Source organism: Aulonocara sp. 'chitande type north' Nkhata Bay, linkage group LG1 (assembly GCF_057382095.1).
Source record: "Aulonocara sp. 'chitande type north' Nkhata Bay isolate Kocher_YH1m ecotype deep benthic linkage group LG1, A_spYH_male_GT1.1, whole genome shotgun sequence".
Classification (NCBI taxonomy): Eukaryota; Metazoa; Chordata; class Actinopteri; order Cichliformes; family Cichlidae; genus Aulonocara; species Aulonocara sp. 'chitande type north' Nkhata Bay.
In genome coordinates this window covers 17,260,662-17,285,603 of record NC_141344.1, presented here as the reverse complement: position 1 = coordinate 17,285,603, position 24,942 = coordinate 17,260,662, and the positions used below count along the sequence as shown (strand labels likewise).

At 41.3% G+C, this 24,942-nt stretch overlaps 1 protein-coding gene across 2 annotated transcripts in view; it reads right to left on the bottom strand.

Moving 5' to 3' along the window:
• Positions 1–24,942, bottom strand: part of mafa (MAF bZIP transcription factor a) — a 76,788-nt gene that overhangs the window by 33,783 nt on the left and 18,063 nt on the right. The window contains exon 3 of one of the 2 annotated variants that reach the window (XM_086286034.1): positions 9,682–9,751. The exons of the other annotated variant lie outside the window; for it this stretch is intronic. The gene's annotated coding sequence lies outside the window, so the exon portion shown is untranslated. Of the gene's footprint in view, positions 1–9,681; positions 9,752–24,942 lie in introns of those variants that run through there. 2 annotated transcript variants of the gene reach the window in all.

The window sequence follows — 24,942 nt, the reverse complement described above, 5'->3', positions numbered from 1 at the left end:
TTGTCTTCACTTTCATCACAGATAATGGATTGCATTTATATAGCGCTTTTCAAGAACCTCAAAGCGCTGTACAATTCCACTATTCATTCACACACTGGTGGAGGCAAGCTACAGTTGTAGCCACAGCTGCCCTGGGGCAGACTGACAGAGGCGAGGCTGCCATATCACGCCATCGGCCCCTCTGGCCATCACCAGTAGGCGGAGTGTCTTGCCCAAGGACACAATGACCAAGACTGTCCGAGCCGGGGCTCAAACCGGCAACCTTCTGATTACAAGACGAACTGCCAACTCTTGAGCCACGATCGTGCCAGTCATTTGCTTTGCTTATGCACACTATGTAATAAGTAAGAACTGGATTAGAAGAAAAAGCATTGTTTTGATCAGAAGTCACTAAAAATAAATGAATGATTACATTTTCCAAACTTCCCCCTGTACTTCAATAAATTAAGGGAACGTTATTTTTTGGAAATAAGATCAGTAATGTCCCACTTCTGACTTAAAATATGTGTGTAAACTACACAATTTATTTAAGAAAACAACAAAAAAAAAGCTGCACAAAATTCAGCCAAAGCAGCCAACAAAAAGGTTTATAACTCAGCGACTGTGATTTCCATCATAGCATGTGCTTTTAAAGCCATTTAGCATCTCATGTCATTGCCAAGCTTTTCATGTGTCATTAGGACTGGGCGATCTGTTCCATAGTCCAATCGTTCGTCGTCCCTGTGCCATCGATGACCGATAGCATCACTGCTGGGATAGTGTGGTAGAGGAGGTTAATGTACGCCCATTAGGGTAGTCCCATGCACCCTTCATAATCCGCAATGTGTGACATAAAATCCAAAAATAAATAAGTAAATGAAACAACAAAAGAAAAACTTAGCACACAAGTGACAGAGGACTACACACCAGGGGTTTACTTCTCATTTCCAGCATAAAGAGACTTTCACATGTTGGAATATGAAAATGAACGAATTAGATTTACCATAATTGTTATAAAAAGGCTTTTCAGTATATGAAATAAAGGAGCGTGTCCCTGATTGCACACTCGCATTCAGCTATAATTGAAATATCCGTTGAACTGTCAGACATGTACTCTGTCAGAATACACTTCTCTTCTTGAATGTTATAAAGATGACAATGAAGGATCAGTATCGCCACTCTGCACACACACCCACATTGATTTCAAAGCATGCAGAAGTCCAGGAATGCCTGTGTTGCAAGTGCCGGTTATCTGAAACTGTAGTGACTTGATTTAATTTATTATTAATCTCATATTGATGATAATAATTTAACCCATCAATGGAGAAATCAGCTAAAAATAGACTTTTTGTCTCTCGCCACAGTTCTATATGTAATTTCACATCGTTGACATCAGTGACACCTGTATTGATAATGATGGTTTAGTTGGTAAAAGCATGTTTTTACTGGAGACTGAGAGGTGTGATCAAAAGGTCCTTGGAAGGTCTGGGCCATGAAAACAAATCAAAAACCTTATCAGATTTTAGTGTAGCTTATCTAACATTTAAAATTAGATTCCAATATATATATATATATATAATGTGAACTGTGAAATTGAGTGCTGACACATAATATATTGAAGCTACGTTTACTTTTTAACCATACCAACAGTCTTTGCTTACTGCCTGGATATATTGCCAAACTTTCATATTTCATCCACTTTCTCAGTACAAGTGCATGATACTGCAATAAGACTTGTGTGGAGTGATCTAAAAGTGACAGTAAAGATAATCTAGAACAGTTTATTTAATCAAACCTCATAATTACTAACTCAATGGCTATCTTTATCTTTGAAAAAACATATCCTTTACTGTCTAAACCACCATTATCATACCTCAGATTATTTAAACCAGCGTGAACCACGCACTCACACACACACACACACACACACACACACACACACACACACACACACACACACACACACTCACTCAACTATTTTAAACTCTAGAATTTCTTGTTTAAATGGATTTATTAAAGAATAGTGATCAGTATTTCTGTTCCTAATGTTGTGTATTGCATGCAGAATTTTATTTAATCTCTATGAGCACAGAGTGTGCTCATTGTGTCCCTGCAAAACTGACAACTTTGCTTTCTCAACACAAATGCAAAAGAGAAAATAGAGAGAGAGAGAGAGAGAGAGAGAGAGCGAGCACAGAATACATCCATCAGCTTGGTGCCACTGTGCTCTGGCTGCTTTTAACCCTACAGCTATCTACCTCTCTGTCTCCATCCATCCATCTCCCCTCCTCCTCCCTCTTGCAGGAATGCTCAAAGTTACTGATACACAGTATGCCAAGCCAGATGGTCAGCCGCACGGTCGAAGCATGTACCACTCGGTTTCAACACCCTTCTAACAAACCCTCCTCCCAACTCCAGATGGCATGCCATGCCTGGTTCTTGTGCCACAGGGGGACTGCGACAGTATCGGCGTGACTCGAGTGCCTTGGGGCATGGTCCATGTGCATGTGTGTGTGAGTGTGCTTGTTTTGGTATGTGAATGTAAGCGTGCATGCGCGTCCCTTAAGTGCATTTTTTGGGGTGTGTGTGTGTTTTAAAGTCAAATGCCTTTCTCTCTTGGGCTGCTGATTTCTCCCCGTTGGCCAAATTTGGCTGCTGTGGTTCAATATGGAGTTCCATCACAAATAATCCTCCCCGCTGAGCCTCACTGTTTAAGTAAGTGATTTCAAACGGAAGAACACAGTCTGCGAAAACTTGTCATGGATTTCCAAAAACATTTCATTGTAGGAGGAATAATGTATACATACATATATTCTCCTCGGCTAAAGCTTCTGTTACACTTGACTGGGCTCATTCAGACAGAACACTGATATTGTGTTTCAATCCACTGTTTATGCTTCATCAGAAGCAGCTAATTAACACATCAGCCTCTCTGCTATCATTCGACTAGAGACATTCAGTAATACTTAGATTAGCATACTTTACATAGTCAGTGCCACACTTGTGTCTAGTTGTGCCTTGAGCAACACATAATCTTTAGCATTACAAAAGAAACACACCAAAGTAGATTTAATTTATTGTTTGCGTTTATTGCTAAAAAAAAAAAAAAAAAAAAGAAAGAAAAGAAAAAACCCAGACTGTTCTCTTCTGCTGTATTTTCTTCCTGCTTCACCATGTAAATGTCAGGGGGTTTCAAAAGCAGTGAAATGGGAAACCAGGGGAGGAACTTTGCCTCTGATCTGGGAATATTTCTGCTGATCACCCTTCTAAATTAAAAAGCAGTTATGAATAATCCTCACTGGAGACTCTACTTAAATTAATACCTCAATTAGATTGGGAACATTAAAGGTAGTAATGATTCCACTCCTCTGTATTGTAATTTAAGGCCTGCTTGCTCTTCCCCAGGAAAGCAGCTCTTTGCACTGAATATATTAGAGTAGATTAATGAGAGGAGGATATGGAGGTGGTTTGTACTGAAAGCCAGTCCACTCTGTTTTTTCCTACACCCTTAATGGTATGAAATGTGAAGGTATATCAATCCTGCAATCTATGTCAGTCAAAGATCGCAGGATACTTTTGTCAACAGTTTTGGAAATGACTCTTAAAAGTAAGTTCACGCAAATGCCACCTCCACCAAAGAACAGCTATCTGGGCAAGGACGCACTTCAGTCAGGACCATCACCTTTCTATGTTGCTGTGCACTCCATGGCTCCACCTGAGTGCTGGGGTGGGGTTGTAACGATCGGTACGTGTAAGTGATCCATCCCTAATCGATCCAGACTGTCAGCATGGACTAGACATTCACCTCTGCCTGTTATCTCTATCTGTAAGGAAGCCTGCCTCTGGCACGTCAGTGACCACAGCCTAACCCAGCTGGTCAGCTCCAGTCACAACCTACTGTCGTGGAGATGAGTCACCTGTAAGTTTTAGCCTGTTCTTGTGGGTTTGGATCTGGGTCCAATGTCACGTTTAGCTATGGTGAAATGAACAACAGGGGGATATTGGCTGGCTTATATCGTATTAATAGGTTAAATCTATGGTGACCTTATTTTTGGTGAAGCAGCGTGATAATTGGAAGTCCTGCACAACACTAGGGATTACCATGTTTATCCTCCTTTAATCCCCATAAACATTAAGACACAACAAGCTACATGCTGATTAGCTTCAGGCAGGAGCAATCAATCAGAGAGAGATAAATAGCTCCCTGGCTTTCTATCCACATGAAAGAAGGACAAGTAAACAGCTAATATATTGCTGCTCAGAACTTACCATGGTTTTACCACCTCTATAAGCACCATGTGAAATGATACCATGTGGAAAGCCCGTCACTAGTTACATCTACAGAAGTGACAGATAAGACTTGCAACAATAAATCTTTCTAATACAGCATTTTCCAGTAATATTTTGGATTAAGTCTGTAACTTTAAAGTGGTTTTTTTAAGGCAAGTAATTCATTTTAATAGTCAATTCTTTCCGAACTGCTGGTTGACAATCAAAAGTGTAAACATTTATCACATGCCCCAGACCTGTGGGTAGGATGCCTCCTTTGGCAGACAGGAGGCCATTTTGCCATGCTGCATATTTGCCTATTCAGACGGGGAATGGGCAGAACCCCTCAAGCAGAACATATTCAGGAGGTGCGTTTTGAGGACTTCATGTTTGCAAATGACTTGCAGGTACACACATAAAACCCCCTACCTGCTCTCGATAGAGAGACTTGTTGAAACCCAGACAAGCGCGGCTGCTCAGCGACTCTAACCAGATGCAGGCTTGAAGAGACAGGTTGTGTGGTGAGATGGAAAGGGTGGGGTGGTGGGGGGAATACGCGCTTTCCTTGTCCGTGCGACGCCATGATAAGGAGACACTAGAGCTTGTTTACATGCGGCAATGGGAAAACAAATTGAAAATCCCTGCCAGGACGCAGATGCATATCAAAACAGGATTATTTTAGAAATAATCGCCCATGCCACAAACTGTCACCAGCTAATCTCCACTTTGTTAGAATTCAAATTACTTTCCCATGTTTACATTGCCATTACTGCAAGGGCAGGGACCAGGGACTCTATGGGGGGCTATTTGCACAAGAGTAGCAATAAAAAAAACAGATAAAATAAACTTTCCATAAATATTCCAGACTGGAGAGAATGCTCAGGTCCTGTATGTCCTTTAGGAATATTGGATAGGACAAGCTTTTGGAATAATGGAGACTGAAAGGCCCAGTATAATGCAGAGGCAGCACACAGATTGAAAGTTTGATGGTTTGTCTATCTAGTGCTCTGATAGACTGGCAATTGGAAGAGCCAATCAGAAGTGGGCAAAAAACTACCAGAATAGCCTCCACTGACCTCCACCTGGCCAGAATATATCGGGCTCAGTTAGAGTGAGCCAAGCAAATCTGGGCTTGGCTAAGAAGAACAGAAGTGCATTAAGTTTGAGCTCTGTCGAAGGCAAAGGCGTCTCTTGTCTCTGGATCAGGTTTCTGGTGTTTATCACTTCTAGCTGTGCTGGCACTGAGGACAGTCACACTATCCCTTATCCAGTGCTGTCAGTCAGTGGGCCGAGCCATCTCAGTCATAGCAGCCCTGTGCATCAGCGTGCTTTAGCTCTGGAGGGAACCATGGAAAAACACACAGGGCTTATTGCCCGATATCCCAACCGATCAATGGGGGTTGTCCTTAAGTGAGAACGGAAGTGCAAAGCTGTGCAAAACAGTTCTCATGTATCAGAATCCTTGCCAAACCTTACATTGTTAATTCTGAATATACAAATTAGAAAACAAAAGTTTTTGTACACCTCTCAAACTTAATTGATAAAAAAAAATCAGCTAAGATGAGAAAGAGACAAGCTTCTGAGCATTTAAAGTCAAATAGTCCCCTCTTTAAGCCGCATAAGAGATAGCATCGCTCTGCATGTTTTTCCAAAAACTTTTCTGGCTTTCAGAGTCTCTGCACTAGTCTATTTGTTGCTTTGCCATGCTGTTATAGAGGTTGGCCTTATGGTTCCCAGAAGGATAGGGGATGTGTCTTGTGGTGAAAACCACACTGTGTGACAGACACAGAGGAGACATGAGGAAAGTAGTTCTCATCTCTGTTCAATGCAGCAGTGGTCACATCAAACGCTATTAACTTGTTTTCTTTTGGTTCACCAAAGGCTCCGGCATTCTTCCTCTAAAAATTAAATTCACAAACAAATTCATTTACAAATCCCGCACTCACAATGTCCTTGGAACACAAAGTGCATCATTTTTGAGGCCTAAATATTGCGATGGGTGAGCAAACACAAATTGATGGTGTTCACCCAGAGTGTTCTCTTCATAATGCTGGCCTGTTTCTGCGAGGCAAAGCATGCAGTCTGAGAGGAGACACTGTGGTGGTGACTCGAATCTACGACTCTGCTCTGACTTTGCTTATGTTCCCAGCCCTTGCCTGAGGCGGCAAACGGCTTTGCTCACTAAGGGAGGGAGGAGAGGGAGTGCGGCATGGGATGGTACGGGAGGGGAGGAGAGAGGCAGACAGAGGTAGGTTAGATTAGGTTTGACAGGGTAATGCTTTGAAAAGGGCCCTGTTAGATGATTTATTCTCAAACACCTACCCATAATGGACTAGTGCGTGTTTCTATTAAGAAAGATGGAGACGGTGCTATGCTCACTTTCATAGACACTCAGTGGTCTGTCATGCTGTCTGTCCCTCCTTTCAAACTTCAGTCTCTTCATCTTTTACGCTGTCCCTTATGTATGCACCCTCGCTGAGACAGACACTCCTACTTTTACTCTTTAAAATTTCTTACTCGTCATCAAAGATTCCCATCAGATAATTTGTCACTTAGTCCACCTTTGGATGTTTAACAGCATAACAAGCACACAACGCAGTGTTGTAACCAAGGAGACAGAGCTTTGCTGGAGCATAAGTCTTCTGTACTCAGACTCAGCATGAGACTTAGCACCTACTAGCTGCGTGTGACTACCCCTGTAGCCAAGCCAAAAGAGGTCTGTCTTTTTACATTTTTTTACTCGTTGTCTTACCAGCTGCTGGGCTGCAGCACTCCGTGTGGGAGTGTAGCGGTTTAGAGTACACCAGAAATGGAGGAGGATAGAAGAGGAAGTCAAATAAACATCATCTCTGAAAGCGTGAATGAAAAGATGATGGTTATACCAGACAGACTCTGGAAGCAGTTGAAACCTTGAGCTGTTTGTTTAATCTAAACGAGAAAAGGACTGCAACACAATAAACATACACCCATACTGAACATCATAAATAATCCAACCCAGTCAAAGCAGCATCATTTCAGGTTATGCTCTTTCTTTCACCTATTTTCTGTTCACAATAGCATCATCACTAACCAGGATAGAACTTTTGTTGTTGTTGTTTTTCAGTTTTTCACTAAAACTACACGCGTGCATACTGCAGGCTGAAAGGACAAAATGTTTCTGCTGAGTAGATTTTCACCCCTCACTTCTTTTTTTTTCAACGTGCTTTCATAACCCTGTCTTAGGCCTTGAGTTCAGAGCATGACTTCCTGTGACTGGGGCGAACCAGGCTGATAACAGTGGTTTCAGTTAAGTAGGGTCAAAGTTGACATAGGAACATTAGAGCAGCCAGTAAGAGAGAGCTGCCACTGCTTGGACAACCCAAACAGGAAGCAGCGTTTTATTCAGTGCGGTTGACAAAGATATCAGGCTTGAGAGAACTATGATGGGGTTAGGGTAAGATATGGATGCCTGCTCTATAAGCCATGGCAGGAAGGAGAAGAAATAGATACCATCCTTTCCGCAGTGCTGGGAAGGTGCAGCTCATATCGGACAATCATATTACAGAAGAAAACAAACACTACTGCAAGACAAAAAATTCAATATTTAACAGTTCATTATACTAGTAAGTAGAATTTATCAACGCTAAAATACTGTGACCAGTTTTTTTTGTGAAATTTTTTCACATTTTTGCTTCATTTTGCAATTATTTGGCCTCTCTTCACCTATTCAGGGTGAAGAGATCTGCATCCACTGATCTCATGCACAGCTACACATAAAACCTACAAAGGGCTACACAACTGCCGCTGTAACTGACATGAGCTGGGTATTTTATTTTCATTTGTGCACAGGAAAAGAGTGAATCATGGCAGCATTGGTGTGCAGGCGCCAAAACAGCCCGCTGATGTTTCGCTCACAAACACTGCACTCCATCCTAAATCTCATGCATCAACTTTTCTCCAAGGCAATTTAATGCACCCCTTTCACGTATAATGCATTTTTAGAAATGTCAAACAATATAACTATAAATAAAACACCTTTCCACAACAGGCGCAAATGCGCACAGCTACAAAGGCAATACAGCTACATAACTGGATGCATTAGTGTTTTGTCTCTAACAGCAGAAAGCCCAGGTCACTATGTACCGTTGCAATAAATCCAGTTAATTTGTTGTCAAGACAGTTTGCTGAAAACCAACATTCATTATGTTAGCTCGCTCAGTGGAACATGTCAGCGGGCATTTTAGATGTTCAGAGTCTGTTGGTGTTTTTGTTTGCACAGCAGTGGCAGAAGCTGCAGTCTCGCATTCCGGTGACTTTTGAGGCGGTGAGAATTGATACACTATCTGTGGCAACAGAAACTTCACTACCTGCCTCTCTCCCTTTTCTCGGCCCCACACGGATGTAGGTTTGTGCCTGCAGTTGTGCGCAAGTTCATCTGAACAAAAGCAATACAGCACTCACACGTAGCTGTGAACCTCAGTGTGACCACCTTTACCACAGGTTGCCTTTGGAAGCCCTCACCCCACACCCCTCAGCCCGTACCCCCCCCCCCTCCAGTTTGAGGAGCTGTTAGAGACAAGTAGCGGGGCTGTGGTTTCTCTTGTTGCATGAACCATTTGAAACCATTCATCACTGACCCACAGAGTTATTTAATTAATTCCAATTCCCAGTCTAATTCCTCTCTGAGAGAAATGTTCCTGAAATTAAATCATCTTAAAAAGAAAAAAAAAAGAAAAAAGGAAAGTGACCCGATCACAATCTGTATAAATTCTACTCTGGAGAAAAGCCTAGCGTAAATGTCAAAGACTTAAATAAATTTGTATGTAATTTGCTGTGCATAGATGGATTTCCTTTAAATACATATAAAGATGAAGCTGATCCACTTTATTGAGAGCATGACAAAGTCATACAAATAGAGGGCGGGTTAGAAAAGTAGGAAGAAAGGTGTATGAAGCTTTGTTGGCTAACACATTACTAGAAAACAAGATTGGAGCGGTCACAGCCCCCATACTGTGCTCCGGGGGAGGAGTGTGATGATGATGAAACAACTGATGATTCACACTTTACTGTCAGAGGTTGTCAAGGGAACGCTCACTCACACGCCTAGAAAAACAGGGTGCGATTGGACTGTGGCACTGACTCACATCTCCACCGTCTCTCAGTTGCATTTAGATGTACCAGCAGCCTTGTTATTTCCAGTTTAACAATGCTGAACCATATCCATAAAATGTTTTGAAAACTTGTCCGTCATCTGTGCTACATGAGCATGTACGCTGTGCATTAAGTGCAGCTGGGAGCATGTGTTTGTGTGTCTCTGTACCTACAGAAAGTAAAGGTCTGTTCTTCATCAGTTTCTCAGTAGGACCAGATGTCTATGTAGGCCTACTTGTGTGTTCTCATTGTGTCTAATCTTGCCTGTGCTCCTCATCTTCTTTCTGCCTGCTCCTCATCATGGTCCTGTTAACTCCCGAACATGAGGGTAGGGAAATGAAGATTTCTCTTCCATGAAACACTGTTCAACTTCCTGCAAAGAGGGGCACTTCCAGTCATAAAGAAAGCTTTGAAAACGAGGTCAAACAGACTGTCACGTCAGTCACTGGTTATGTTAAATTACTCATTTAAATTACTCATACCTAATGGTATTAGCTATAAATGGACAGGGTTTAGCACGGCCCGTACAGTTAGTTTTGATTAAACATATATTACAACTTTCTTCTTAAATTTGTTATTTTTTTCAATTGCGCAAAGTGAATACTGCCCTGAGCCAGTAAAACTACCCATCTAATACATCCAATTATCTGGCATTATAAATTGGTCAAGGTCCATTTATTGTGGTCAGATACTTTTACTTCAGGAGTAGTGACCTGATGGCCTGGGGATAGCCTGCGTGTCTTTCAGGCCCAGTGGTATCTGTCTAAACACTGATAGAGCTCTTCCAGAGCTTCCTCCTGTCATCCAAAAACCTAGCTGCTAAAACAAACACTGACACAAGCATCTGTCAGTGACATGCCACAGGTATGTGAAAAGCAGGAAATAATCTTTTCTTCCAGTGTATTCACGTCTGCATTTGTGGCTGCCATTGTTCAGCATGTGCCCTCTGTTTTCTCCCCTTTTCCCTGTACTTTATCCCTCTATTTCCTGTGTTGCTCAATGGTTACACTCAGGTCCTAGCTCTTTGTTTTTATGTAGTCTACTTACTAGTAACTGTGTGCATCAGGTCCATACAAATCCTGTCTACCTGATTGCAGTCCTACCTTCGTGGGCCTCACCCCATTATTGATAGTTCTCTTGTTGCTCCTTACATGTTCATCTTTCTTCAGCCGTTGGCTGCACTTCCCAGCAGCAATTACCAAGTGCTGCATGGTCAGCCTTACTACTTGGTGTTTTCACCATGACCTCACTTGACCATTATCTTCACCTTTCTGCAAAGCTAACTAATAGGCAAAACTGAGAAATGAAGCTAATGTAAGTTCAGAAAACTGCAGTTTCTGTAGGTCTGACATGTGGCTGACTCAACAAAGCTGGACCTCTTCACTACACAGTGTTTGTGATCTTGGTGCTTTTCGGGGCATCCTTAATAGATTATCTAGCTAAAAATATGCTTCCTGTGTGGTACAAACTATCCAAGAGTTTTGTTTTTCAGTTTTAGTGTGTGAAATTTTAGTGTTTCATTGGTCTTTTACTTTGCACTAACTGGTGGTGATACTTGTTTGTGCACTGACACTGCCATCCAAATGTGGTAGCAGGAAAAAAAAACATTAACACTGAAGAGTCCAAAATCAATAGGTGATGTCACAGTAGCTTTTTACATTTTTTATACTGTGTATGGTTATAACTGTGCCTGCATACACTATCGTGTAGTGTAGTTGCCTATTTTTGTGCCCGTGGAAAGATAAAGCTGCATTGTTCATTTTGATGCATCTGTGTGACCTTGAATGGAAAATTAGTGGTAATATGTGGATACGGATATTATTTAAAGTTCAAGTCTTAGTGAGCTGTGGTTACTCTTGCTTCTGTGAATGGGAAGAGCTTACTCAGATAACACTGAACTCTGACTAAACAGGCATCCTGTCCCTGCTTTATATGCTTTTCTAACCCTAACCCGGGGAGCATTTGAGGCCATGGAAGCCTGTGTCTTTATCGTCGACTTGGACTCATAAAGCTACCGGGCCCAGGGATGCAGCGCACTCTACCAAGCATGTCAATCCCATCTCCCTTCACATCAGTAGAGGTTGGTCTTGTCAAGTGTGGTACAGGATGTTTGATGGTTGTCTCTTGCATGGTGCTGCGTGTTAAGATAACAAAAGCAGGTACTTTCTCGTCCCCTCACTCTGCAGTACCCGCTTGGAAGCCACTTACCATCACTCATTCTGTGACAGAATGGGAGGGAGGAGTGGCAAGGATGAGGAGGCAGCATAAACAAGATCGTAAAAAGTTTTTAAAGTAAGTGGACAGCAAGCAAGTAATGTCTTTCTTATAAGCTGTTTAGTTTCCTATATGTAAGCCCTCCAGTGCACACCTTTTACCTGTCTCCCATGTTCTTATTTGTCTTTTAACGTTCTCAAGTTGTGTTTTAAGTTTCCCTCTTGGTTTCGGTATAAAAGTAGTATTTTTGCCATGCAAAGCACTCACAGACTCTCCCTCTGATGAAGTGCTGACTGCTTGAAGGCCATGAGAGCCCAGAACAGACTCCCATGGACTAGGTTAAGTTACAGCACAGCTGGAGACGTTGCCTATAAACTTTCATCACACTTGAACAAACACATGCAGTGATGAATCACATGGAAGTGTCATGACGGGAAACCAAATACTTGGGTTTGATTTTAACGAGTGTACCAGGTTCAGGCTTAATCTGGAATGCTGTTTACTGACCAACTGTGCAGAGGGTCCTATTGATAGAGACCTGGGTTGGGTTGCTCTCTAATTATCAAGTAGGTGTAAGCTATGTTGCACAGGTACTGACAACATTTTGACCTTTGACATATTGTCAAACAGACAATATGGAGTATTTCATTTATGTCAGACATGCTTTTAGAAACATTTTTTTGTGATTTTCAGTTTCCTGACTCACTTCAGTAATTAAAACACAAAACCACAGAGTGTTTTTTGTGTATTTATCTGGGTATCTGTGTGACTCACCAATAGAAAGACAGAAGCCACACAACACAAACAAGGCAAAGGGTTAGGCAGACGTCACTGATCAGTACTGATATACTACTAATATTCATTTTTTGAGTCTAGCATGAGCGTGGCGAAAAACACACAGTTTTACCTCAAATATATTTTTGCAAACTGAAAGTGGTCTATATGACATATACTATGATGTGTGTCTAATAAGAGGGCCACACTGTAACTCCAGGGACAAGTTTTAGGAGAGAGCATGTGTCACCGAAAACAAACAAAAAAACAAAAAAACTTGAAGCAAGTCAAAACTGCAGTAAGGCAGTGAAAAGAGGAGGAAAGAGTAAAAAACAGAAAGCCCAGAATGAATACATTTCAGGAAGAGCCTTTATTCTGAGTCTGTACTTGGCAGCATGTGTGATCAATATAAATAGCACCAAATGGGTTGTTATAAAATTGTCAAGAGTTGTAAATAATCCCCAAAGATCCCATTGGAACATAAAAGCGGACCAGCTCTTATGCACAAGTACAGACATGCAGCCAAACGTATATTTTAAGTTTGTGCATTATACAGAACCCCCTTCCCAGTACCACTTTAGCACTCAAAAGCGCTCGCAAACACACACACTGCTGTTTTTTGATTGGCTGAGCAGTCTGAAATACTATTACCTGATCCAGTGTGGAAAAAATAGAAAATGAACAAAATGTGCTTTCCTTAGACCTGGAAAAAAAATACTTGGCAGGAAAACAAAGAAGTAAACACGTATTATAAGAATGCATACATGCACACACACACACGCCACTGCTTAAAGCTGACCTCAGGCAATAGTTTTCCTTCAATAATGCAAACAAACATCTTTATTGCTTTGTTTGGTGAATGGCATGATTTATGAGGAAAACTTCCTATCAGCAGTATTTCAGTTGCTGTATACCAGGGGACAGTGAAAGGGCTGACTGCAAGACATAGGACAAGGAAACACCACAGCTAAAATATCTAAGAGAGACATGTTGGAAATGCTGCCTCTGGTGGTCATAAGTGGAATGCAATGAAAAAAGTATTAAACGTAATGATATTTTATCACTTTTTATTCTATAATGATTAATATCAAGTTTAAATTTGCATTATTTTGTTTTTCCTGTTTCCTTCACCTCTTTTTGAGCCCATTCATTTATCCCAGCAAAGTCGAGAGAAGCAGATTCAGTGATTATAGAGACTTATTGTATTATAACTCAGCCAAAGATTAAAGGGAGAAACAGGGGTAGAAAGATGAGGGAAAGCTAAAGTGCTGCGCTTGCATTTTATACACACAAAGACTTTTTAATGCATATGCATCCCCAAATTCTTCTTCACAAATGGGTGCACCTTGAGCGAATATATTCCAAGCTATCTATCCAACTAACTTTTGAGGTAAAACAAAAAAACCCCCAAAAAGGTGTGTGTGTGTGTGTGTGTGTGTGTGTGTGTGTGTGTGTGTGTGTGTGTGTGTGTGAGGGGGGGGGGTCGTATTCCGGCTGACAACAGAGGAGCATATGTGTAACCATTCGATGCACTCGCTTCACCAGAGTGCTCCCGGTGATGGTGGCTAACAGTAGCAGTGATATGGCGGATATCACACAGACTGGTTAATGAGCATTAGTATTAGAGCTAAGAGACGCACAGGTAAAAACCCAGAAGAAGGAACCTCCTGAGGATATGTCTAACTTTTTAAATCCCCCTTTTTTCCTCTTCTTTATTTTCCCCCTACGGACCATTAGCCAGTATGTTCCTCCCACCTCCCCACTGCACCTCCCTCCCTTTTTTCTTTCTTTCAGCACGTTGCAATTAGCACTCTCATTGAATATTGAAGGTATGAAGAAGAATGGGGCTTTTTAGCCGTTTCTCTTCCGCTAAGACCATAGCGCCGCTGAGGGATGGCTGAAGGCTTCGACTAAATCAGGATGCTGAGCTACAGCAACAGCACTTAGAGCCAAACAATCACTGATCATTTATTTAGTCAGCCTTATTTATTCATCCGCGTTTGCTGTTGCTCAGAGTTGTGATTATTTCACTTAGGTTTATTCTCATGTGATTCTCTCATCTTAAAGCAGATAACTCTTCTGAGATGCTCGGATTAATGAGAATGCTTAGTTTTGCCAATTCAGATCATTTTAAAATACCTAGGAAAAAAAAAGTAAGGAATGTACCGCATCGGTTGAGTGTTTTATTAGAGTCTTACACTTTTTATCTCCTCTATGTTTTTGCACTGCATCATGATGATCTTATTTTCAAAAGTGCACTGCTCTTATATTACTCAGCACTTGCAGGATGTATCATATCATGTAATTCAGAGCTGAAAACAGTCCTATTGTACTCCTACATGTGTTGAATGGACGTTCGCTTGTGAACTATTAAAGCAGGTAACTGGCAGAGAGATCTATCAGTAGACCTTCTCAGGATCCAACACACTAGCACAAACCACTTGTGATTATCTACAAACTCTCCATGCCTTAAAGCCACATAATCAGGCATGATCCTAATTAACGCAAGCCTTCTCCCACACATTCATCCTCACCACAGGAACACACATACACACACACATGCACACAAACATTTAAGGCACATGCTTCCTGCCAGACCTCGCACATTAACACAAAGTAACACCAGACATTGATTCTCATACATAGTAGATTACAAAGTCTCATTCTCTTACTGTCCAACACCCGAACCCAGCTCATATTGCACTCTATAAATACATTTACAGTCTTAACAGGTCTGGTATGCAGCTGAACTTTACCACTTGTTGGTTGTGTGGCAGATCTCCCATGGTAAGTCTGCACTGGGTACAGATGGGTGAGGTAGGGTGGCAGTAACTAAATCTCTCTTGGATATATTCATGTTTGAACTTGTCACTACATGTTGTTCAACTGGCCTAATGGATGAGTAAATTTCACTTGTTAGCGATGCTTGTTACTTTGATGCCGTCCTCACTGCAGGCCCCCACATTTCATACACTTTTATTTTTATTTTTTCAAGGTATAATTTCATTGTGCATATGATTTAATCAAGCTTTTATTCATATGCATCTGAAAGTGCTTTAGAAGCAATTGCACATCTTTTTACATTTTGTGAAAATAGCAGGGTGCTGATGGTCTGATGTTATGCACCGCTTCTGCTACATACAAGCACACACACACTGATAAGGAAAGGAAAGTATTTGCCGTCTTGTCTCCTACCACTTCCTTTCATATAGCTGTGCTCTGTGGTTAAGAGTCATAATGCATAACATAAATGTACCACACACAGACACTGATGCAAATACAGAAATCAAATACACACACACACACACACACACACACACACACACACACACACACACACACACACACACACACACACACACACACACACACACACACACACACGCAGTCATTTCCAGGAAGTCACGTTGTGCAGTGCAACTGGCCACAGGCACACACTTATCATTTCTTGAGATTTGATGTGTCTCCTTATACTGAGGAGCACTTGCTGCAGACAGCTTCATTCAACCACATTCAAATAACCACAGCAGTAATAAACGTAAAGATTACGAAAGGAGGGGGAGAAATTGAAAGGAGACAGGTTGCAGCCAGAGAAGAGACTTGCTATAGGTGAGGGCCAGACCACAGTGTGAGACAGGCTCCAGCTTTCCCTTACAGCTCCATCAATGTTTAATGCAGTGGAGCAGAGAGGGGGCCAAGCCTGTGCTGCCACCCTCATACAGGAGGTCATCTCTGGAGTCGTCAGGGTGGAGGGAGATCATAGCGATTTAAAGGGTGTGACAGGAGACAAGGGTCTGTCGCACAAAGTGTCTCGTGGAAGAAATTCCATCTCATAGATTTTTGTAAAGCTTTGTTTCAGCACATCAGCCTAAAACATATTTCCATGCATAACATTTTTTTTAATTAGCAAATGCATTTAGCAGGAAATGCAATACCATAGGGATATATTTAAATTCAGTTAATGAAAAATGTTCATTGACAACATTTCCAAGCCCACAATATTTCTTCCTGCTGACTGCAAACATTTATGGTGATGTTTAGAAAACTTGAAGGATTAAATACTGAAAATAAATGTATATATGAATGTGCATTTGTTGTTTTTTAAAAAAAAATTGATTGTTGTTGAGTTGTTGGACAAAGCATTGCTAAGCTTCTCTGTGTATCTAGAATATGTATGATTATTTTTTTTCCCATCAACATTAACTGCAAGAAAATACAGCACAGACAGTGCTACAGTATTTTACCCTCTGGCAAGAACACAAGAATGTAGAGGATAATACCTTATGAATGTGAGTTAGCGAGTGGCTCACAAAGTTTGAGCCCATTTGTGAGAGGACATCCTGCGATGATAAACACACAGCACTAGGCGGTGACCAACCAGACACCTACTCTGTGATTGGGTCGCGAAAAGGCCCGCTTTCCTCAAATTCACTCACACTCAGTGGGATACCCTTCATAGTCATCTCCTCCCACAGTATGAAAACACACACGCACTCACAGTGGAGGCATCTGTGTGCATTTTGGAACACAAACACCTACAAGCTGTGATTACTTGGACTAGAAGTCTGCCTTCCCTGTCATTGGGACCATCGGTTGAAGGAGTGTTCATATGTGTTTGTGGAAGGGGGGGAGGGTGGACATAAACAGAGTTAGACAATGACCTTCATCAGCTGTACCCATAGAGAGGGCTGTGGCTGTGGGTTGAGACAGATACAAAGGACAAAGAAGACAATGATGGGCAAGATTGCAGGCATAGATGGATAGATTAGCAGCAATCACCGTGAATATCACTGACCGAGGTGTAGATTTCCTCAAAGAGGAAATAGATTTAAAAAATAAATTCTTAATTTTAAACCATGTTTTTAAGTATTTATTTATTTTTCACCCAAATTTCTTATGTTGTTTTTGCAATTTTTGTTTTTATTTTTTGCCAAACTATTAGCTCCTGAGCCACACCTAACTTCTCTGGCAACACACAGCACACAGGCATCAAGCAATGCACATATTAGCTCATGAATGTGTCCTGAAGGGATGTTAAATGTGCGGCATCTGTGGCTGGCAGGCAGGGAGGGATGGATGGATGGAGAAAGGGAAAAGGAGAGGGAACGAGGGGGGAAAGTGCTGAGTCTGACACCGTCTCTGTGTGCCGCTAACACAGGAACCAATTAGCTAGAAGCCAGCTTCCGTTGCCTGTGCCGTTATAGGACCTCCTCTCTGAGTCCCCAGGGCTGACTTCAGCTTCAGGGCTGTGGTGGTACATATACTGTATACAGTAGACAAGTTATAAGAGAGACACAGATACTTGGCAGACATGCTACAGACGGGGATGTGGTGTGGCCTTCTAGACAAAAAAAAGTGCAGACAGACACAAGAGGTCAAAGAGGTAAAGGGCAATATGTACTGTTATCGCAAGTATGAAACCATCACAAAAGTGCACGCTGTGGTCAAATTCACCAACACACTGACTGACCCATGTCACCTCATCCTTATATATCAAATGTAACACATCTAAAAAACATCTCATAACCACGGATACCACACTGTCTGCAGCTCATTTCCTCTCACGTAACAAACACATTTCACAATTTTTCACACGCTTAGATCGACAGACCCCTCTCCCTTCTTAAGTTAATATACAAACACCCAAGCATTTCACCCATTCATACCTGCCCACAGTGTATACTTGCAAACACGTAAACACGCAGACACACACCGCCTCAATGCCCTGCTCAAAGAAGGCACCAGGTGACGCAGTCCTTTTATGACAATTATTGATCCTCTGGAGCGCAGTAAAAACTATCCCCAGACAGACAACAAAAATAACTGTAACCATATAACAGCTTCCTGCCAGGGGAACAGATCCCACAGTGCGTCCACGTGACTGGACTATTCCTGGAGCATACTGTAGACCCCTAGCAGACCAGGGCACTGACCAAGCATGCACTCACATAGAGGATGAGAAGAGATGAGGAGAGGAGAAGGTTATAGAAAAGTGTACATTCAGACTTTGTCTGTTCTTCTACCTCTCTTTTACCAAGAGGCTTTCAATTTGATTGTTTATGAGCTGCTTTCTTTCCCTCACCATATGGTGCTGCTCACTTTTAATTATGATAATATCAGCGTCTTTGTCTTGCATAGTCCATTTATGTAATAACATTTTCTCAATCCACTACTCGCAACATACATCGCCCTTCATACCCGCACGCACACTCTGCACATTTCCTCCAGCAGAGATGCAAGTTATCAAATCTGTCCTCTTTGAAATCCTAAATGTCTTTAGAGTATTACACTGCAAAAAAGAAACACAAAAGGAGAGGATGCTGAATTCAAGTTATTTAAAGTGTAAGAGTGTGCTATTGTATCCATTGCTTTGTGGTTGAATTTGTACCACAGGAACAATGGATAAGATAAGTCAGGATTTCTCTGACAGAACAATTTGGCTGTCAACAGGGGGATAACGGTTATAAAGCCGCCTTTGATTCTGTCACTCTGCCATTAATAGAGTCAGCCAAAACCCAGTTCTTAGAAGGATGGTGGCTACCTCTGATACATTAAACAGCAACAGAGGGGAGAGTTAACAAAAACTGGAGGGATAGCAGTTCACACATAGACAACGATATTAACAGCACTGGTTCCCAACCCCTTTTATTTGGCACATTCTTATAGTTTTCTCACAAGGGCTCGCTTTAGCAGACTTATTCCACAAATTCATTCATAATTTTACAACGCATGAATCTGTGCAGCAGTACGTGCTCCTGTATATGTGCATGTTTAGACTTGGAATATGCTACACTTAGGTTGTAGTGAAACTGAGACCTTTTCATTTGCTGGAGTGTGTTGGAAACTAAAGATGAGAATTACACCAATTACAGCGATATGTGGAATATAGAGGAGAGGGAAAATCTCAGCATGCATTTAAAAAAAAAAAAACCAAGAAGAAGCTACTGGGGAGCACAAGGGGCAGAAGTGGTTTTGGATATTATCTAGAGTTAGATATGCGGCAGTAAGCTGTCAGACAAACAGCGTTCAGTCCTGTCAAACTCAAATACTCCACTATCCACATTAAGTTCTGGCTCCCAGCCAGTGACAAAAACCTCTCATCAATGCCATTCCTCATCTGTCCTCGGAGGCCAATTGTCTGCTGTGTTTGGACCAATTGAGCTTAGATCTCAGTTCAGACCAGCATTCTATGTTGTCACTAAAGTACTGAAATCACAGTCTGTATTTATACACAGAATTTATTCTGAAAGATGCCATTAAATACTGCACAATGACACAATAATGGGGAGAAAGAGAGAGACAGAGAAAGCAAAGAAAAGTGACTTAACAGGTCTTATTTCATTTTCCTAATAACTTATCATCTGTCTGTGTTATCACCTCGTTAGTGGTTGCAGTAGTGGCTCCACTAAATGAGACATACACTAAGTAGCACTTTGTAGCCGTGCTGCCCCTTGAGGGGAGTTTCGACTGGGGAAGGTCTGTTTGATCTCAAATCTTATCTGCTTCATTTCTGTTCTCTTATGTGGTGCTCACCAACCATCACTATGATTTGTGGTCAGGCTCAAGTCAAGTGTGTTACCACGTTGCACACAGATGTGTTTAGCTGCATAAAAATACAAACACACACACCATCAAAACAAAATGGTCCTTTTGCAAACCTCAGGCAGTGTGAAATGAGTGTGCTTGCTTTCCCTGTGTCTGATAGCGTTTCAAAAGCTGTTTGTTTAGACCATACTGCTGAAGAAAATACAAGCATACTGTCAGTGCTGTGTAACTTATTTGAACAGGTCCAGAGCCAAATATTGTCTTTTTCTTCTGCCAGAATGACTCACTTGCTCACTACTCATTTAAAGTCTGTATAAATTGCTCTCTATCTTGCATCCATATGTCATTTCCCACAATTATTACAAATTAAAGCCAAGTTTTTGTACCAAAACTGAATCCTGAAGACTTGCTTTTGAAGATTTAAAAATAAACCACTTTTACCTGGACAGAGAAGAAAAGTTGAGTCCATCTCAATCAATTTTAAGAGGTGTACTGGACACCTCTTAGCTTATCTAAAACCCATGCTGTGGATTTTTCAATATGTGCTGCTTGTGTAAATGAAAGAATCGCATTTAAAATAAAATAATGAATTATTATCATCCACTTTTTTTCTTTGTAAAGCTTATTTGACGCTGTTCTTTAAACCCACCAGACAGTGAAGGAACACTTAAACAAATAGAATTAGACAGCGGATAACCGTGGCACAATACAATGGAGGGTCAGTGAAATTGAAAACATATTTCCTATTTCCTTGCTCTCTTTCCTATTCCTGTGCGCAAGCCCTGTGCATCTATATGTGAAATAGATTCTTATGCCATCCAGAGTCCTTCACGCTTCTCGGTAGCGACGCCCATAAGTATAAAGGAAGGTAAGTATGCATGTAGATTAGGTCGGGCACAGGAGATGCACGCCTAGAAGCAGTTGGCCTGTTTTAGTGGAGAAAAGTATTTTCTGCTCGAGAAAGAGAAACACTGGAGGGTAGGCTTTTCTGCAGTGTCTGCAATAAGAGTGCTAATTTCTGGAGGTGTCTCCTTTCGATGGGGGTTGTTGTTAAAGACTGGAAGGCCAGGAGAGGACTTAGGAGGTTTTGGGGGGGTGCTGGGGGCTTCTAGTAGCAGGTTATCTGTTTAAATAAAGCCTTGCAGAAGCTGTGTGATCAAGGAGGGAAAAACACACATGCGGGGGAAAGAAATCTAAAGGTATCCCTGCAGACACACTTTCAAGCACTTACAAAAAGGGAACACATTTTAGTGTGCAAGAAGTCGCGCACAAGCAAGCACAGACAGTATGTCTCTTTTAACAAAGCATTATGAGACTTATTGTTTCCACGCTCTTTTTGTCTGTTGTGTGTAAAACATGTTTTATATAAAATAGAACAATAGTCAAGGACTGAGTTTCTGTGAGAGCAGAATTCTTCCTGTGGTTTTGGTTTAGGTTTTTTTTTTTTCTTATTTAAATTAAATCTTAGTGAAACACTTTGAAACACAGGACTAACAAAACCTCTATTGATATAATAAAAAATGTTTGAATTCTTTCAGTGTGAGAAATCAAGAGTTTGCGCTGGCGAATTATCTACCCATCTTCATGTCTGCAAGAAAAACAACAAGAGGAAGAAAAAGAGATAATGTGAGAAAGAGGAAACTGACAGACACAGGACGACTGTGAAAGTGCTGTAGATAAAGAGTGGCGATTTCAGATATAGCCTTTAGCAGAACAGCCATGATGGTGGCTGAACACAGCTGTCAGACCCAGATGGTGAGGTGCTAATAACATTCAGAGTTTTGCAGCGCACCGTTTATTTTCTAATAATAAAACTGTTAGCGCTTGCTAATAGCATAGCTCTGTGCTTGCCAAGCACGCGTTCTGGCTGACACTCGCACCCCTCTGTGGCCATTTATGTGCCATACTGCCGAGCTGAACGGGTCTTTACACACTGAGAGAGACACACACACACATATTGACAGACTCACACGCTGGCCAGATACACTCTATTATGTGTAACCAAGCAGATCACAATGGCCCTAATGTCATTTAGTGTTATAAACATGTAGAGGTGAATGTAAACTCACGCATCCTTTCATACACATTTGAGAAAACTTGTCTTGTAGGATGGGAATTTTTAAATTAGGTGAACACATCAACTTTTAAAGGAATGTCGCAGCTAATCTGAAGCCAATTATGATGATGATCAGATGCATGGGCGTTCAAATCCACTCACTTCCTGTAAAACGTTGCTGCTGAGGAGTGCTTGAGCAATCAACCAAATCCACTCCAACAGCTTTTGTATGAGAGTACAGAAAGTAACTGTTTGCTGTACATTTAGTAATCACATAATTTCAGAAATAAGAAATCACATGGGGAATATTCTATGTCAAAAGTGAATTAAAACTTCAAATATATTCAGAGAGCAACTAAAAAAATGAGCATAATAAGAAACAAATCTCTTTTTTTATTAGAAAGAAAAATCGAATTCCCGAATGGCTTGTGTCTGGACGGTGATTCTGGGCAGAACACCCAGACTCCCAGAGACAAAAACAAAAGGTGCTATTCTCTGAAAAGTGCTGACTCAACACACTGTGCCCTACAATAGAGAGCTGCTGTGGCGTGACACGGTGTGTCACTGACCCTAAAAGACTGCTGTTTCCATTTATAGACCTTTTCATTTTAGGTTGGATCGATACTGTAAAGCCACGTGTAGGTCAAAAAAAAAATCTACCTATTTTTTTTTTTATTTTTCTTTAAAAAAATGATAAATTCAGGCATTTTTCTTCTCTTCAGTAGCTGGCAGCAGGCAGTGACTGGAAACATGAGGCGAAAAAGAAATGGGTGACATGTGACAAAGGTCCACAGGAAAAACTGTGATACGTTTACATAGTATGCGTCTTTTTAACTACCGGTTAGTGTGATGCCTTACACCAAGCAACTGAGAAATTTGTTAAATTGAAGTGTATGCGTGTCTGTGTGTGTAGAAAAAACCAAAAGAACAAGCTACGTTTGTCAGTATCATATGAGGTTGTTTCACCTCGCAAGTTATTTATTAAATATTTCAACAGGAGCCAATTTCCCGTTAAGTGTCATTACAGTGTTTCTGCACACATGTACGCCTGCAAAGTGCCACAATTAATTGGACTTCATTTCCGGGAGATAATTTCCGACTGTTAGGCAGGCTGTAAAGGCACATCACCGTGCACATAATTACACAGGAAGGCAGAAGCAGCCTGCAGAATTTATCTTCCACCCCAAACATGAGAGGCTGGTGAGTGGGACTCTGCAGCAGCCTTTGAAGAGGCATTTATGTCTGTATACTAACTGTCTCTAAATGAGCTAGCACTGTCATATCACTGAGATGCAGCTTAATTTAGGTTTTAAACTCCCGCAGTCTGTGCCTCTATATTACTAAGTCCCTCAAAATATTTACCAAATGAATGAATTACAAAGATGCTGAATTAAATTACATCACCCTGGTGGATATATGAAAAAATAGGACGGTGCAGGAACAAGGAAGCAGAATAGCAAACACACTGAACAACACGAATGAACTTTAAATTAACTGTGGACTGGATCTCCAGCTGTCTCATGTAGCTGAAAGCAGAAACCTGTGTCTTGAGTAACTGAGCTTCTCTCTGCCAGAGTTATCGTTTTTCTTGATATTATGCAAGGATCTGTAACACAGAAGCTATTTTTTTTCTAGTTGATTCAGATGTGAAATCACTTCTGTACTGCAAGGTTTGAAATTGATAGTAATTAAGATGTGATGGGAGATGTTTGAGAACGGGGGTCCAGGGCTTTTGTTGAAGGTCTTTATTGTTGAACTGCAAAAAACCCCAAAAACAAAACACAGGTGAACACAAAAATGTGTCCTTAAAGAGGACATTAAATGATTTGTGGAAGCCTATGAGGTGGATTAAGGACTGGTAGGTTGTTAACATGAAAAACTTCTAGTTTTCCTGTGTGTATGACTGTGTGTGTGTGTGTCTATGTGTGTGAGTGTTTGTGTGTGTGACAGAAGGTTCCTGGGCTGCTGTGTGCAGTACCGGCTGGCAGGGTGGCTGTCAGAATGGCCCTGTTTCCTGTGTCAGCTCTAAAATAGGTCCAAACACAGCAGAGATGCACGACACACTCTGGCTATTTACAGCACGCACACAGTGTGTGCGCAGGATGCTGCCAAGTATATGAAACCAGACTCGCTCTTTATTGTACTGTATCTGTTCAGAGACTAGAAAAAAAATTGTATTCACTTTAAATGCAGTATAATGGTGCAAAGAAATGTTGCACAGAATTTGTCTTGAAATTGGTCTTCAAAATAGTCAGTGTTATGTAAAATAAATTACATCTCACGATAGTGTATATGCATTACTTAGCGTGTGCATGTCCTTGACCCCTCCATATGTAGGTGTTGTGAGAGCATCGCGTATAGTAGATGTACTGCGTCCCGCTTATGTCACTGCACCCACCTCCTGTTCACTGGAACGTTGCCCTCTGTGCGTCCGTGACAGCACAACCTCCCAAATGATTCAGACATGTTACCAACTTCGAGGCTTGCGCTGCACACACAGGTAAAAAAGATACACAAACATCCCAATGCACAAGAGCACATTCTTTAAATCTGTAACCGCCTTTAAAAAAAAAAAATCCCACATTGATTTTAAATAAAGCACACCAAATGACACCTAATCTAAACTGTTGTTTCTTGGAAAAACCGAGATCTCTCTTTTGCAGATCACACACTTACAGATGCTTGTGGTTTAAACACCATTCGTGAATAACAGTGTCACATCACTGTTTCACACATGACCCAAATGGGCCATCTGAGACCAGCCTACTTGACACATTGTGACACACAAGCCATAACTGCCACTGACCATTTCCCACCACAACTGTTTATGTAAAGTAGCAAAAAGTCTGTAGTCAGTTGTCACATCCTATCATCTACCAAGAAGAGTGTCAACAGTTTGACCACAGTGATTCCCATGTAGCTTGTACGTGAGGAACTTAGTTCATATTTGCAGAACCATCACTAGAATACTGGAA